At 41.4% G+C, this 14,971-nt stretch overlaps 1 protein-coding gene across 48 annotated transcripts in view; it reads right to left on the reverse strand.

Moving 5' to 3' along the window:
* Nucleotides 1-14,971, reverse strand: part of ZBTB20 (zinc finger and BTB domain containing 20) — a 505,805-nt gene that overhangs the window by 42,219 nt on the left and 448,615 nt on the right. For 47 of the 48 annotated variants that reach the window (XM_071759958.1, XM_071759936.1, XM_071759870.1 and 44 more), the window contains one exon: nt 10,836-11,023. The gene's annotated coding sequence lies outside the window, so the exon portion shown is untranslated. Of the gene's footprint in view, nt 1-1,391; nt 1,449-10,835; nt 11,024-14,971 lie in introns of all 48 variants that reach the window. The other variant, XM_071759724.1, reaches the window with a different exon arrangement.

The raw sequence follows: 14,971 nt of genomic DNA on the forward strand, positions 1-14,971 counted from the left end.
ATACCCAGGCACACATCTGGGGTCCAGTCCAATATGCCTCCACGGCCATACACATATACACATTCTTTTTCTCTCAGTTCCTCTCTGAGCCCTTGTCTGCAGACCCTCTGCTGCTACAGCAGCCCCCACATCCTCCTGGCATAGACATGGACTGCACTGATGGGGAATGCTTCTCCTGTAGACATCTACAGCATCTCTAAGCAACATATACTGTGTTAACAGGAGAACCACCAACGCTGTCGTCACAGCTGCAGTAGCTGAGATTTCAACAGGCAGCCCAAATATCATTACAAGGGTGTTAATTCCTGTGCCCCGCCCAGATTTAATCTATTAGCAAAAGACAGGCTCACCAAATAGCACTTTAATTTTCTTTTTTTTCAAAACTTCAAGGGAGAAAACTCTTTGCACAACTGCTTTCTTGTAACTGGAAAGAAAACTATGTGGCCACATGATGGCGTCATTTCCCAGGAAGAGAAATGAGGCTGTGCTCATCCCTTCTTCTGCAGGGAACGCTGTCGTGTTCTACACGGAAACTGTTTCAACCAAGCTTGCTCGTTCCCAGAGAGATCACGCACGATCCTGCCAAGACCCAGCATGGCCCAACTGTTTTAATTGGCTATATGTTTAAAGCCATTTCATTCTTTAAAAATCTAGATGGATCTATTGCTGGTTTTATTTCACAGAGCCAGGTGCTGCCATTACTCAGAAGGCACGCTGAAATAGTGGACCTGCAGCAAGAGAACCACTGAACAGAGAAAAAATGAGATAGGTCAGCAATGCTGGTGAAGTTGTGGTGTCTATACTCCCCACTCAAACAAAGAATAGCAAGAATCTTCATGGAAAAAACAAGCAAACAACCAACCCCCAGAACCCCCACCTTTTTTGAAAATGTAGGCATACAAGGTGATTAATTTTGCTACTCTGTGATCCTGATTAAAAGCTTACTGTAGTAATTAAGAATACCTTCACTTGCTTTAAGGGCTTTTGTTTAAATCCTACTAGTGTATTTCAGACTGAATGCCTGTGAGGAAAATGAACAAGTATTGCTTTTGGTCATCTCACTGTGGTGGACTGTATAAACTTATATACTCTCTCAGAAGCATTGTTTAGGGAGGAGAAGGGGAAGGGTTGGAGGTGGGAGCTGAGTCTGGAGGAGGAATGAATTAGCAGGATAATAGGTGCAAATATATTAAAACATGTCTCCAAAAGAGACAATTGCTATTCTGTAAACTCTTTCAGGTTTGCCCTGTATTGTTCGTTTTTTTTCCCCCAGGCAGAAAGGCAAGGAGGAAAGGCTTATCAGTTTGAGTGTGGTTAAATACAGTAAGCCTGAAAGCCTGTGGGCTTTGGTTAAGAGGAAAATATAGATTAAAACCTCTTAAGATAATTACCTGTTTAGAAGGTTTCTATTCAAGCTAGAATCCTCTACAGGGAGTGTTTGTAGCAGCCTGCTAGGAAAAGGGTGCAGTTAGTCTTCCAGTGGCTGTGTCTCAGCTCTGACTAGAGAAAAGCTATCACATGAAAATGTTATATTTGATTTCATTATTTTTTACATTAATCTTTTTATCTTTTAGTGAAAGGATAATTGTTAACTAGTACAACTGGGTGCTTTGGTGAACATTTCAACTTAGAAATATTGTGAGAAAGATATTCATACTGTTTTGGACTGTGGTTTCTTTATTTTGAGTTTATGGGATGAGTGGTCATGCCTACTTATAATTCAGATGTAAATAACAGTGGGAAACAGAACATGCTCATGTCAACGATGCTGAAGGCCATAGGGAAAATTTCTGTCCTCAGTAATACCTCTACAACCCCTGGCAGCAGACTGATTTCCAAAATCACCTACTTAGTTTTGACAGGAAAAGAAATATATGGCAGAAAACTTTAAAGTAATAAATGAAGGCAATAAACAAGAACACACCACTCATGGGTGGCTTGATATGATCAGATGGGTCTGTAACACTGAATGCACACATTGTCAGTCACAGTGCTTTTATTTTTTTTCCACACGGGGAAAAAACCCTGGAATCACACGCATAAACAAGCAAACAGACAACAACAGGTGATACTAATACAATGCATGAAATTTATGTCTCAGGTCTGCCTTCAGGCACATTCTACACTCTGCTCAGCCAAAAATATTAGTGATAGCATCTAGGAGTTTTACTCGTGAATAGAGGGAACATGCCCTTTTTTAAAGTGCTGCAGAGGATCAAAGCATGAGGTATTTTTGTTGATGTTGACATGGTTCCACAGCCAGGCATGAAGCTGTGGGGAGAAGTCCCTTGGTCTGTTTTAATTTCCCCTATCACACCCCTTTTCAGGCAAAAATTGCTACTTTGTGTTTTTTTTTCTCTGTGTAGCATCAATAAATTACACGTTATCACTCCTATCATCTAGTTATAAAGAGCCTTTCAAGATTTTTAATAGATGCACAATATTGCTACACTCACGTTTTCACTGGTTAAGAACTCAAAAATAGCTGTTGTGAGATTACTCTGAATTTATACTACTTCTCTCTTGCGGGCTTTCAAGAAGAAGCATTTCACCACATGTCACAGATTGATACAGAGTATATATTGTGCATCCCAGCCGGGCAGAGATCTTTTCACTGTTTAGCACAACAAAACTGGGATGAGTAGGGGTTCTAGGATTTGTTTATCTTTTTTTCATCGGCGCAGTTAATTCCTCAAGGAGCCATTAGTGAGGACAGATTAACTAGAGATCTTGAATTCACTTTGAATTCCAGTTCCTGAGTGGTAAATGCATAAGACTAGATTTCATGTTATTTTAGTCTTGTAAATGACTCCACGGACAATGAAAACAGTCACAGAAGAAGTAAATTGAAAGATGGCACAATGGCATTCCCTCTAGAAACAATAGTAATTGGTGTCCTTGGGAATTCAAATGCACAGAGCCAGCCAGAACATGTCGCTGTGGTCTTCTGTTCACCAGGCTGTGAAGCAAATAACTTGCTGCAAAAATTAAGGAGTTTAGTGGCTCTCTGATAACATACAACTGACTTTCACCTATGGAGTAGATCAAATACCACATTTCTTGTGGAAATACAATCATTTTTCTTCACAACATCTCCTAGTGCACTTTATAAACTTTAGTCTGAAACAGTAACTTGGTTTTATGTTTCAGGTTCTCTCCCAGTACCACGTTAAGGCTTCACTTCAAAAATGTTTTGAATGAAAGAGCTCTCTTTGTTCAGCTGAGAACAATACAAGAATTGTTTTGGTTTTCTCTAATTTGAATACTTCTCTGGCTCTACCTTGTTTCAAAGTTAGTGAATGGGGTCACAGCACAAATGTTACATGGCTACTCTACCATAGGTAAACAAGAGGAAACAGGAGAAAGTTATTAGGGATGCTTAGACAAAAAGAGCAAAAAGTTCCAATGCTAGACAGATCACAGTGGTGAAAAGGAACAGAAGGTGACCGAGTATATTTTTATTTCTGTAACTTTGGAGCTGAGTAGTTGCAACAAATCAGGCAACTAATCCACCAGTGCTTCTCAAAGCACAGAAAGTGTCTTCTTATAGCATGCAAAGGACTATTCAAGAAAGATGTAAGCACTGGGTTTTGCAGGGTTTTAAAAACACACAGCAGGACAAAAAAAAAGATGTGGATGTAGCTGCTTTAGTTTCCCTCAAGTAAGAGCCACCTGTCAAACACTAGAAAATCTTTTGTTTGACTCTGCTATATAATTCTGCAGACCGTACTAGGGAAATGGTACATCTGGCTTCATCTTCTCACCCGATTAGGACAGAGGAGATGACAGCAGAAGTATGGGTGGTGAAGACATGAAATAACAATGATTGGCATGATTATGTTTGCTCCTTCAAGCAGGGCATATCAAGTTGCATTTTTGGTATGTGCAACTTCAGAAGGAACAGCTATTAAAAGAAAGAAAAGATAAGGAAGTTAGTCAGAAGGAGTCTGAAAGTAAAAGATAAGGAATTAAAATCCATAAGATAATCAGTCAGGGAGATGGACTTAGAAATACTTTATTGGAGTCCATATGCATATCCAAGGACAACAAGAAAAAAATAAGGAAGTAGAAAATGCTACAGTAGTTAAATAAACAGGTGTAAGAGTTTATTAGAAGTGAAAACATATCCTTCCAAACATGGAACTCATGCTCAAGTGACACTAACAGAACTGAAGCAGGCCAGATGTAAAACAAAGACTAGGTAGGGCAAAGAGAAAATTCAAAGTAAAAAAATGTCAAAGGTGTGAAGATAAATATTGTAATCAAACATCATTTAAACAAATCCATCAAAGAAAGCTTACAGGACAATAACTGGTGCCTAAGAAGTGCTGTAGGATTGATAGATGCAATGTGGATTGATAGATAGGCAAGTAGGCAGGTAGTAGACTCTGTAGTAGACTCACTACTGAATTATGAAAGCAGTAAAGGTAATCAAAGAGGTTACAAAAATTCTGCAGTAGAGATGACATGATTGCTTTAATTTTCACAGTGAAGGAAAATGGAAGAATATAGCTCAAGGGGGAGAAGAGGAAAGCACTCTTCTGGGGACTGTTATTGGAAAAAAAACCCCACATACAAAACCAACCAAACAAATAAAACTCAAACAACAAAAGAGTACTAGAACATCTTAATACGTTGAACAGTGATAGATAGTAGTATGGTACTCATCAGTCACTCATTTGATGAGTGAAGCAGCTGAAACACTTATCCAATACATAAAGGCAGGATTTACTAGAAGACACAACTTAAAGAATGGTAATAAGAGTCTCCGGAGGGCAGACTAAAGACAGGAAGAAGAAAACTCAAAACCAGACTGCAGCTATCTCACTGAACAGTTACAGTATGTCTCACTGGCTGCAGAATGACTTACATACAGAAATATGACAATATTAATGACTCAGTCACCTCAAAATTTTAAGAATTTAGAAGCTATGGAACTGTAAAAAGCAGTAGAGACTTTCCATCCATTTCCTAGGTACTTAGAAATAATAGATACACTGGGGACATATCTTTAAGTTCTCCCCTGAAACCATGAAAGCTGGAAACCTGCAAACAAAGGTGAAATTACGCAGGCAATCACTGAAAGTTCTCTAAATGGACAGCAGTAAGAAAACCACCAAACATCACAAGAACTGACAACCTAGCATCAAGCCAGTATTACAGGGTCCCCAAATGAGGGTATCAACTTTTAGGATAATTAGACAAATTTTCAAAAGCACCTATATGTTACAAATGTGATTTATGCATAAGTGAAACTTAGGCTCCAAAATCACAGAGTTGCTTCTGAAAATATACTCACTGACTTTGTAACTGAAGTACCATATGCTAGTAGTAATTTCTCATGAGAAGAAAAGCCCAAGAGACCAACCTGACAAAACTCACTTAGTGTACTGATTAAGAATATAGAGACTGGTTCCTATTAGTAGTATGGCATTTTACACAGCTAATTCTTCAGTGCATTGTGATGGCTCTTTCAACAGAGATGGAGCAACCTCATCTCATAAATACCTGTACCTGTGCTTACTTCTGTCTCTACAGAATTCAAGCAAAATTCATCTGCTTCTTGGAAAACAAAAGTCATTCCTGGCTGATGATTTCCACTTCTGTTTGTAAGATTATATCTGATAATCTTGCAGACAGAAATACAGACCTACAGGACATAGAATCCACTTATGACCTAAATAGAGACGCATTTACTAAACAAATTTTCAAACATTCTGCAAGACAAAAGTATAATTCTCATTAAATCAGTATTTGAGAACTATGGATGTCCTTGCTTTCAGTTTTGCTTGCTACAGAAAAGGTCTGTATCATTATTATTGTATCATCTAAAATAGGTATCTAAACATATATAATTTCTTAGGTCACCAAAAAAACCTAAAAATATTCAGCTAACAAATCCCATACATAAATTAGCAAAAATACAGATGAAATTACCTTTGACATACTGACTGCCTCTGAAAATAAGGAAGCTGGTACAAACAGGCCCCCCCCCTCCTCCCTTCTGAGGGCAGAGATAATTTGAAAGCTCCAGAGTAGTTCCTAGGGAATCACAGTCCCAAATTACCAGAGGCAGAGGGAAGACCACAGTGGTGAAAAGTGTAACCATTCCCTCTCTGACACAGAACCTCAAAGAGAACCACAGGAAACCCAAAACATAAAGGTGAGACGCAGCTACCTCCAGATCCATTTAGCCTCCTTATTCCAGGCAAAGTGAAGTTGTTGATTCATGAGAAGGGAATCGTGGGTCCCTCCAGCTGCTCAGGAAAACGAAAACCCTGAGTTTCGACATGAACTGTCAATGTTCTGTGGAGTTAGGGAACCTTGTGAGGTCCCCTCTCTGCCTTTCCCCGTTATGCCAGAAAGTTATTTCAGCTACAAAAATCAGAACTTAGTAGGAGAAAAAGAAAGCACACTGCCTCAAACTTACCATCCTGTGAAAGCTAAAAAATGCTGGAATTGGACCAAGTCAGCCACGTCACTTGAGCATGTATGGACAAAGGGTTCAGATGTAGTCTACCACCGACAGTGTTTATAAAGTGAATTCTATTTAATGCATAAAACCTCCCCAGTTCCTTGGTAAAACATAGTTTTAGAAAGTCCTCCCCCATATCAAAGTCTTGCCAATGATTGTTTCATGGATTTTAAAAAAATTATCCATGCCTCACTTTCCTTCTCAGCTTTCATTCCCTACCAGAACTTAAGTCTTTGCAAGAATTCTGTGTTCTCTAAAATAATAAAAAATTGCTTCAGCAGTTTTGCCAATTATTGTCCAACCTGACTATCAGTCCCATGGAAACTCTTTGCAAAGATGTTGCTTTTCCCTTGTCTGGAACAAACTCCTTCACAGATGGACCATCCAGTGTCTAAGAATAACTCTTTTAACTATCAATAGAGACAAAGAGATTCAGTTGCACTGTTCCCGTGGGATTTCTTTGAGTTTGGATACATCTGTCGAGATGCATACATCAGAGTTTGAATGAAGTTTTTGTCTGACTGTATCTCTGAGAACTCTTGAAAGTTTCTGCCAAAATGATCTTATCTCTTGGCACTTGCAAATCATATAGCTATAGATGCTTTCTGAAGGGGACGTGAAGCAAATGGCTTACACAGACCAAATAATTTTAAATACTGCCAAGTTCTGATGACTTCCCTTCCTCTCAGAACAGCCTTTTGAAGCTTCACCTGAGGCAGTTCACCCTTCAGACTGGGACCCTATCAACTTCATGAATTCTGTATCCATAAGCAAGAAAGTACATAGAAAACTGCAAACAGTACCAATCTCATGTGCTTTCCTTTGCTTCCTTGTAACCTTTCCAGAAACTGTGCCTCCATGCTTGTCCTTGTAGCTTTTTGCACAAACACCTTTCTTCTGGGTAAGCAGCTACATCTGCCTCTGACAGCTGAGTTGCTAGAGGTATAACTCATTTGGAATCCTATCAGCTCACTCTGTGACTGAATTCCACATTAAAGTGGTGTTTGTTATCTAAGCCCTACATGAAGCTCAGGAAGCACTTCTTCTAACTTGTTTCTCCAATTGTTTTGCATGAGCTAGAACTTCCCAAGACTGAAAGAGACGGGAACTGGACACAATGCATCCTGCGTTCTGGATTTTGCTTCAAGGATTAGTCTGCACTGGAAATACAACGTTCAAATCCAGAAACCCAGAACCCAGTCAGTCCTACAAAGTTCAAAGTAATGGAATTGACTGGGAATAAGCAGCACCAGAAAATGCATTTGCAAAACTAGAGAATTAAGCCTTATTTTAAATTGTGCATCACATGCAACTTTACCCAAATATTTTTTGCTATATGTACTCATTTCAGTAAGACTGGCATTCAGTCTACTGCTTAGGCTTTCTTCACCTCTGCCTTTTACAGCTGAGGAGCAGATGGCTGCCATAGGGTTTTTATTTCTTATGTTTGAAAAACTATTTTGATCTGAATCATTCACCTTGCTGAATCAGCACCTTGATTTTTTAAAGCAGACTGGTATCTGAATATTTCTCATAATAAATATGTGGTGATGATTTCTGCCAAACAGTAGTGACTGTGCATGCAAAATGGTCAGTCAAGATTCTGAACTGATTTGAATAGGTGGCCCATAAAATCCAAGCCTTTTTTCCAGATACATGAATGAGGGCTTATGGAACCATCTGTACATTATTACACTTTTCCAAGAACCAATATACCTTGCCATGCTGACTCTTTCTGGGTGTTTCTGATATTTTCAACAGAAATTCTTCTCAAACTTTCTTTCTGATCCTAGTTTTTAAGAATTTTAAATTGTTTACCCTTCACTAGAAAACACCCTACCAGAATGAGGAATGTCCTTTGAAAATTAAATATAATTTGCCCAGTTGAGGGGGTACAGGCAGTATGGCAGTCTGGGCAAGGGAGGAGAGGCAATGTTGTAGTGTCCAGGAGGTAGAAAAAAGGACAGAATATGCTGCTGGCCCAAAGAAGTAATGCATCACCACAGGCCCAAAAGTTGAGAGCAAAAAGATGTGGCAATGTAGCTCTGGGGGGAAGAGAAGGACAAAGGGAGGGATTCTAGGATGAGGGGAAAGAACCTGTCCAAAAGGAAGGGGAGGCAGGAGGTAAGCAGGAGTTTGTAATAACAAGGAAGCCCATTTTTAAATGTTGGGAGCCATAGATATGAATATTTTGGGTCAATTAATGTATTCCAGCACTAAGGACTGAGGCAATATTTAAAAAAAAAACCAAACAAAACACACACAGCACAGGAGATAGCTATAGTAAATATGCAGTAAATACTCATTATGCCTCATTTTTAGCTCATGTGAGAAACTGGCATTGCTTTTTTTGCAAAGGCATGCCAAGCACTAATTACATGCATACTGGCCCCAAACAAATCCAGCCTGATAAATGTTATATCATCATAAATAACGGGAGTTTTTGCTCTGGTTTCAAAGCACATGGAATCAACTAACAGAGATCAACAGCACAATATATTGTACCATTTCTCAGATTTTTAAAGGACTCTAACTGTATTTTGGGAACAATTAATGAGACAGGACAGTATTAATGCTGACATTATTATTAAACTTCTTTTCTGAAAAAACCCCAATTTCAGTGTGAAAGGTGCATCTAACCTAGGTTTGCAGATCATTCATACTGTTATTGTGAATTTAGTAAGAATTGAGGTGATTTGGGGACATAAAAAACGTTGAGGTCTAAAAGACTGTCCACAAAACAGGTAGAGCATGAAGAGCTGCAGGCTCCACCTCCTACTACCCTCTGCCAATATTCTTCACCCCTGAACTTGGCCACCTCAGAAAGCAAAAGCAGGAGTCCATTCTCCAAGTTCCCTACAATCCCTGCTGGCCTCTGTCCTAAGGTTGCTTTCATGGGTTTCCATTTGTACTGTCAAAAAAAATCAGTGTGAGGTTTCAGATCCCATTTACTAATGAACTCTTTCATCTTTGTGAATGGGATAAAGAGATTCTTTGTTTGAAATAAGGATTATTTTTTTCTCGTTATTCTGCTCATTTTTTGCATCTTTTCAGAAGCTTTCTGTTTTTAGAAAACAGTGCTAGACAAAACTGTCCCCCTGTTTTAACAAAGAGCCTGACACCTCCAATTTGAAGAAAAATCTTGTTTATACTAAATTGCATGCTGCCTGCTGCTCAATTGTTTCACATCTCTTTCCTCTCCCCAACTCATCAGGTGAGATTTAGGAAAGTCTCCCCAATGTTTACCAGCTCTATTAAAATCAAGATCTCTGGAAGAAGCTCATAATGAATAAAGTCAGAAGCCAAGAGCAATGAATTGCAGCTAAAGTGATTTTGATAGTGATGATCCTTATAACCTGGCTGCTTCTAAGCTTGGCCCCGAGGCAGGATTTTTAAATTAAAAAAAGAAAAGGATATACATACTTTTTAATCTGATTTTTTATTGTCGTGCCCTGATTTTTTTTATATACGCCTTTTCAAAGTCTATTTGCCTTCTGAGCTCTTGAAACCCGATGTCATCATCTTTCCTTCTCCTTTTTTACCCCTTGTAAACTTTACAACATCCTAAAAGCACTGCAGAAGAGGTAAACTACATACACTAAAACAAGTGAATTATGAGGTTCACATCACCCTGCACATTCTTGCCCAAAGATCTGCAGGCACAGATCACCGTGAAACGACAATGCTTTAAATAGGTGACAGGCTAGGTTCTGACTTTCCAAAATCCAGTTTTAATTTTTTTTTCCTCCCTTATTTTCGTATTTTTTGACAAAATAAAAAAGAACATTTTTTAAAAAATCAATTAATACACGCTCAGTAATCTGAAAGTGGACACACTCAAAACAAGAACCTTATACTGGTACAACACAGGCCTACGAAGACTTCCCAGACTCTCACAGACTGATCCTCTCTACAAAACACCCGCCCCTTCCTTCATGGAAATACTTTACAATCCCGGGTGCCAGAACCAAACACTTGTTTACCCCCACTGCAATACAGCACAGCCCGAAAATCCCATCGGTAGATACACTTGGGTGATGAAAAGAATGTGACAACCTGGAGAGGAGTAACTGTTGGAAAGAGAGACGTTTGAGGGGACTTCCCTTTTTAATTTGTAAGAAACAGCAGCTCTGACCAAACGACATGCTCTCAGCTTCCTCTGGCTAATGGCATTATCATGACCATAAGGCAAAATGCTTTGTTTCAGTGGCAACTGCCAAAGTAGAGAAAAGGTAAGCTTCAAGGAAGTCCTGCTTGTGTCACTATGGAAAGAGCATCCAACTGGAAAACCTGGTCCACAGTAAGGAGCATGTTCTCAAGAAAACCCAGCACAACCCAGCAGTGTTGATGCTGTACTCACAATCAGATGACCCTGTGTGTGCGTGCAGGTTTGTTGGTGAATGTGGTGAGCGGATGAGAACCGGGCTCAGAGACCGAATAGCTTCAAGGTTCAGGCAGGGAAGGCCCGGCTTGGCGCTGCATGCACCCGTCTGAGTAATCTCATTCTCCTCAGACGCCTTCTGGTTTTCAGCTGTCTTGGGTTTCTTCCTGAAAATAAACAAAGAGACCTTTGAAGGGACTGACTGCATATTTGGGAAAAGGCATTTTTAGAATCTGTTAAAGATAACTTTCTTTCCCCACCAACAACCCTCCCCCCCTCCTCTCTTTTCCTTTTCAGAGAAGGAGGCAGAGAAGACTTTCCTCCATGCTTCTTGTTTGGAAACAAGCTGCTCCTTGTTTTGACTCTGATGCAATGGCTCTGAGACTGTGTTATGGCAAATAGGCCAAGCACGAAGCTCCTCATTCTGCCCCTACTGATGACACATAAAATGAAACTCATCCCAGTGATTTAGACAGTCAGAGCTCCATTTGACAAATATTAACCAAAGTTGTAGCATTCTGAATAGAGTTATACAGAAATGTATTAGAATTGTCTGAATGTAAATAAATATGCAAGTTTCCAGTTCAAGACTAATCAGCACAGAGACTCACTTTGTAGGGAAAGGCATTGAAGCAATTTTGAGATGCAGAGGTCATCTCAGTTAAGCATGAAGATTTGGAGGTTGAAACAACAAGCTATGAGCACAATGCATGAGAGCTCTCAAGAACTCCCTATCCAGGACCTCTGAGCAGTTTGTAAACACAAGGAATTAAGCCTCAGAGGAACAATAAGCAGGTAGTTAATCACCACTTTTGTTTCACAGACGAAAAACTGAGGCACAAAGAAAAGCAGTGGGCTTTGAATTACACAGTGAGCACAGTACAGGGAGGCAAGCACCCATACCTCACGGTTTACCCTCCATTTTACAGGTCAAGGCACTCCCTCCTCTGCTCCCTGAGGCAGGTTCCTACCCAGCCGTCTCAGGCCATTGCCTCCAGGCAGGCACACTGCTACCCTGGGGAGGCTGAAGCTGTCCAAATAAAATGCTGCTGGCACCCAAGGCATGAGCAGCGGTGGGTCGCCTTGAGAGCAGGCCCTTCTTGAGGTGGCACCTTGAGCCACCAGGCAACCATAACTTTGAGCAGCATCTGGCCTCAGACACAGTAAACTCAGAACGTGGAGGTGCTGCTGGAGCCATGGAGGCTCTGTCCTGCATCCACCCAGGCCCCACAGTGGAGTGAGGTGGAGTCCTCATCTGCTTGCAGAGTTCCTTTTGACAGGGACAGGCTTTCTCCTCCCGAAAGTCCAAGGCGGGAGCCCGTTCCCCCTGCATCCCACCTGGGCCAGTGTGCGGCTCACACAACAAAACGTGATTTTTTTGAGGACTGGAGCGGACTCTCAATTTTTAAACACCCCGATCTTACAGCGAGAAAAGCCCCGTTCCCTCGAGGCTGAGGGGGACGAGGAGCGGAGCGAGCCGATCGCCTGGCAGAAGGGGGAGAGAGCAGAGCTCTTGGCCCGGGCCGCTTACATAAAGGCGTTATGTAAGGGCGGCACGCCCGGCCGGGGGCAGGGCCCGCCACCGACGCCATTTCCCGACGGCCGCCGTCGGGGGGCAGCAACCGCCTGGGCCCAACGCGGCCCGGCCGCGCACCCTGCCCCGCTCAAAGGCCCTGCTCCACGCCCCGCGCCTGGAGCGGCGTCCCTCCGGCAGGAGAGGCGGGAAAATGTTTGTAATTATAATTAAACACGAAAAAAAAAATTAAAAAAAACCAAACACAGAACAAAATAAAGAAACTCTCCCTCCATCAAAGGCCCTTCGGGAGGTGCTGGGAGCCTGGTCGGCTGCTCACTCATGCCTGCCTCGGGCTGCCCAGCGCTGAGGAGATGCCCTGGGACAGCCAAAAAGCAGAAAAAGGCAGTGGGTCCCTAATTTGCGGGTTTTCAGGGTGCTGATCTTGACAGGGGAACCACCGCCCATGTAGAGAGGGTCTCACTGACAGTTTTGAGGGGTTTTGGACTACCTGGGCTAAAATTCCCCATGCCGTGCGACTGACAGTACTGCTGCTGTATGCTTCACGTACATAATCAATATGCCCAAAATATACCAGGCTTAAGTCTAATCCGATTCAAATCAACAGGAGATGACTAAATGGACCTTACTTAATATTGCAGAGGTACAGCAAAGGGATGAACTGCTTTACTTCTTTTTAAATGGAAGGAAAATCAAACCATTAAAAACTGTGTATTTTTTTTTCCCTCTAGAGTGAACAGAACATCTCTTCACTCCAAGCTCGGGCATCCTTCTGTCTGCTCCCCATTCTGTCAATGGGTACCATCTCTTGCTAGGCAGATGAGTATTTATGAGACACAGAACTTGCCCACGGGCACAAACATTTTAAAGTATGTGGACTGTATATGTTTTGTTTGTAACAGTCTGTGTCAATCCTTGGCGTACAAACCGTCACACCTTCACATGCGTCACTTGCAGATCCCACAAGTTTCCCATGTGCCAGCATGCACCAGGGTCTGCAGGGAATCTGTCTGTAAAACAGTGAGTTTTTTACAGCATTACTACCCAAAAAGTTTTCAGACAGCATGACTTTTTGTTCAGGCAGCACAGGATATACGTGGGGTTAGACTGGATACACAGAGTAATGACATCCCTCGTGCCTGGAAGCTGAACTGCTGTATTTAAGGTCTGTTTTCAGCTCAGAGTTAGAACCCAAGTTACATGTTCGGAATACAACCTCTGACTTCATCTCTACCCACACAGAAAGCCACCTCTCCTGGGCTGGACACAGGTTATTTGCATGGTAGGGGCTCAATATGAGTAAGCACAACTTGACAGCTGCTAGCACAGCCTCCAATGTGTTTTTAGACCAAGCACTGACTGATGCTTCATCGTGTGGCTGACCCTGCCTGTGCCTCCCAGGCCTTCAAAACTCATTAGAGGGACAGGTAAATAACTTAGCAACAGGTAGTGACACCATCAACTTTGTGCACAGTACTCCCTGCTTCTTCCTTTCCAAACCCATTTATTTTCTGCTTTGCTCTTAAGGCTGATACTGCTTCTAAGAAGCTTTTGTGTCACTGCTTTGTCACCGGGTAAGGGACACAACAGTCAGCTAAGGATCTAATGAAAATTCAAAAAACAAAAATCCTGGGGACGCTGTGGTCAAAACCCCCTATGAAGAAACTCAAAGTTCCTCCCCAAGGAACATATCTACAAGATAGGAAAGGCCAATGGGCAAAGCCAGAAAAATACTGCTGCTGCTCTAAGTATATTGCTATCCTTTCATTCTACTTTATCACCCATATCAAAAGCTCCTCTTGGTATGAACTTCACGTATATATTCTAATTAAATATTCTTACATTCACTTACATAGTCTTCTTCTATTCCTATCTTATTGCTATAGCTTTCTCAGGGAGAGTTGTTAAGCACTGGATCAGGTTGTGGCATCTCCATCCTTGGAGATTTTCAAAACTTAATTGAACAAGGCCCTCAGTAACCTAATCCAACTTGGAAGTCAGCCCTGCTCTGAGCAGGGAATTGGACTAGAGACCACCAGAGGACACTTCCAACCTAATTTTTTTTCTGATTGCACTCTTCTAAGAACACTTCCATCAGCAAGCCCTCTAATAGATCCCCACATTCCAGAAGGTAAAATGGCACAGTAGGTGAGACAGAATATAACTTGTGATAGCTATGTAAGAAAAATCTGAAAGCACCAGGGCAGAAGCAAGAATGAGCAAGTAATAAACATCGATCATGGAACATTCCCAAACTGTACCTATTTATCTACTACCCCTGGGCTTCATTGATTGCCAGTCCTGAGTGTTTATTTCAGTAGTAAGGGTCAATCTGCTTTGCTAGTTTAGTTCACATGTTTATGTTCTTCTCTACAGACTAATCCTGGGAACAAGAAGTTTGGTATTTACTTGTTAGTAGCAGCAATAAAAGTTGCAACTTCTTCGCAAAAGACTTGGAAATGTGTCCTTCAAGCAAAGAGCTCCCAGTCTCATCTCCTGTTATCTCTGAACTCTTTTTCTACATGCAGCTGGGGTGTATAACAAGTCCTTACAAATGCTGCACTCACTCTTAAAACTATCA

Source organism: Heliangelus exortis, chromosome 1, assembly GCF_036169615.1.
Source record: "Heliangelus exortis chromosome 1, bHelExo1.hap1, whole genome shotgun sequence".
Taxonomy (NCBI): domain Eukaryota; kingdom Metazoa; phylum Chordata; class Aves; order Apodiformes; family Trochilidae; genus Heliangelus; species Heliangelus exortis.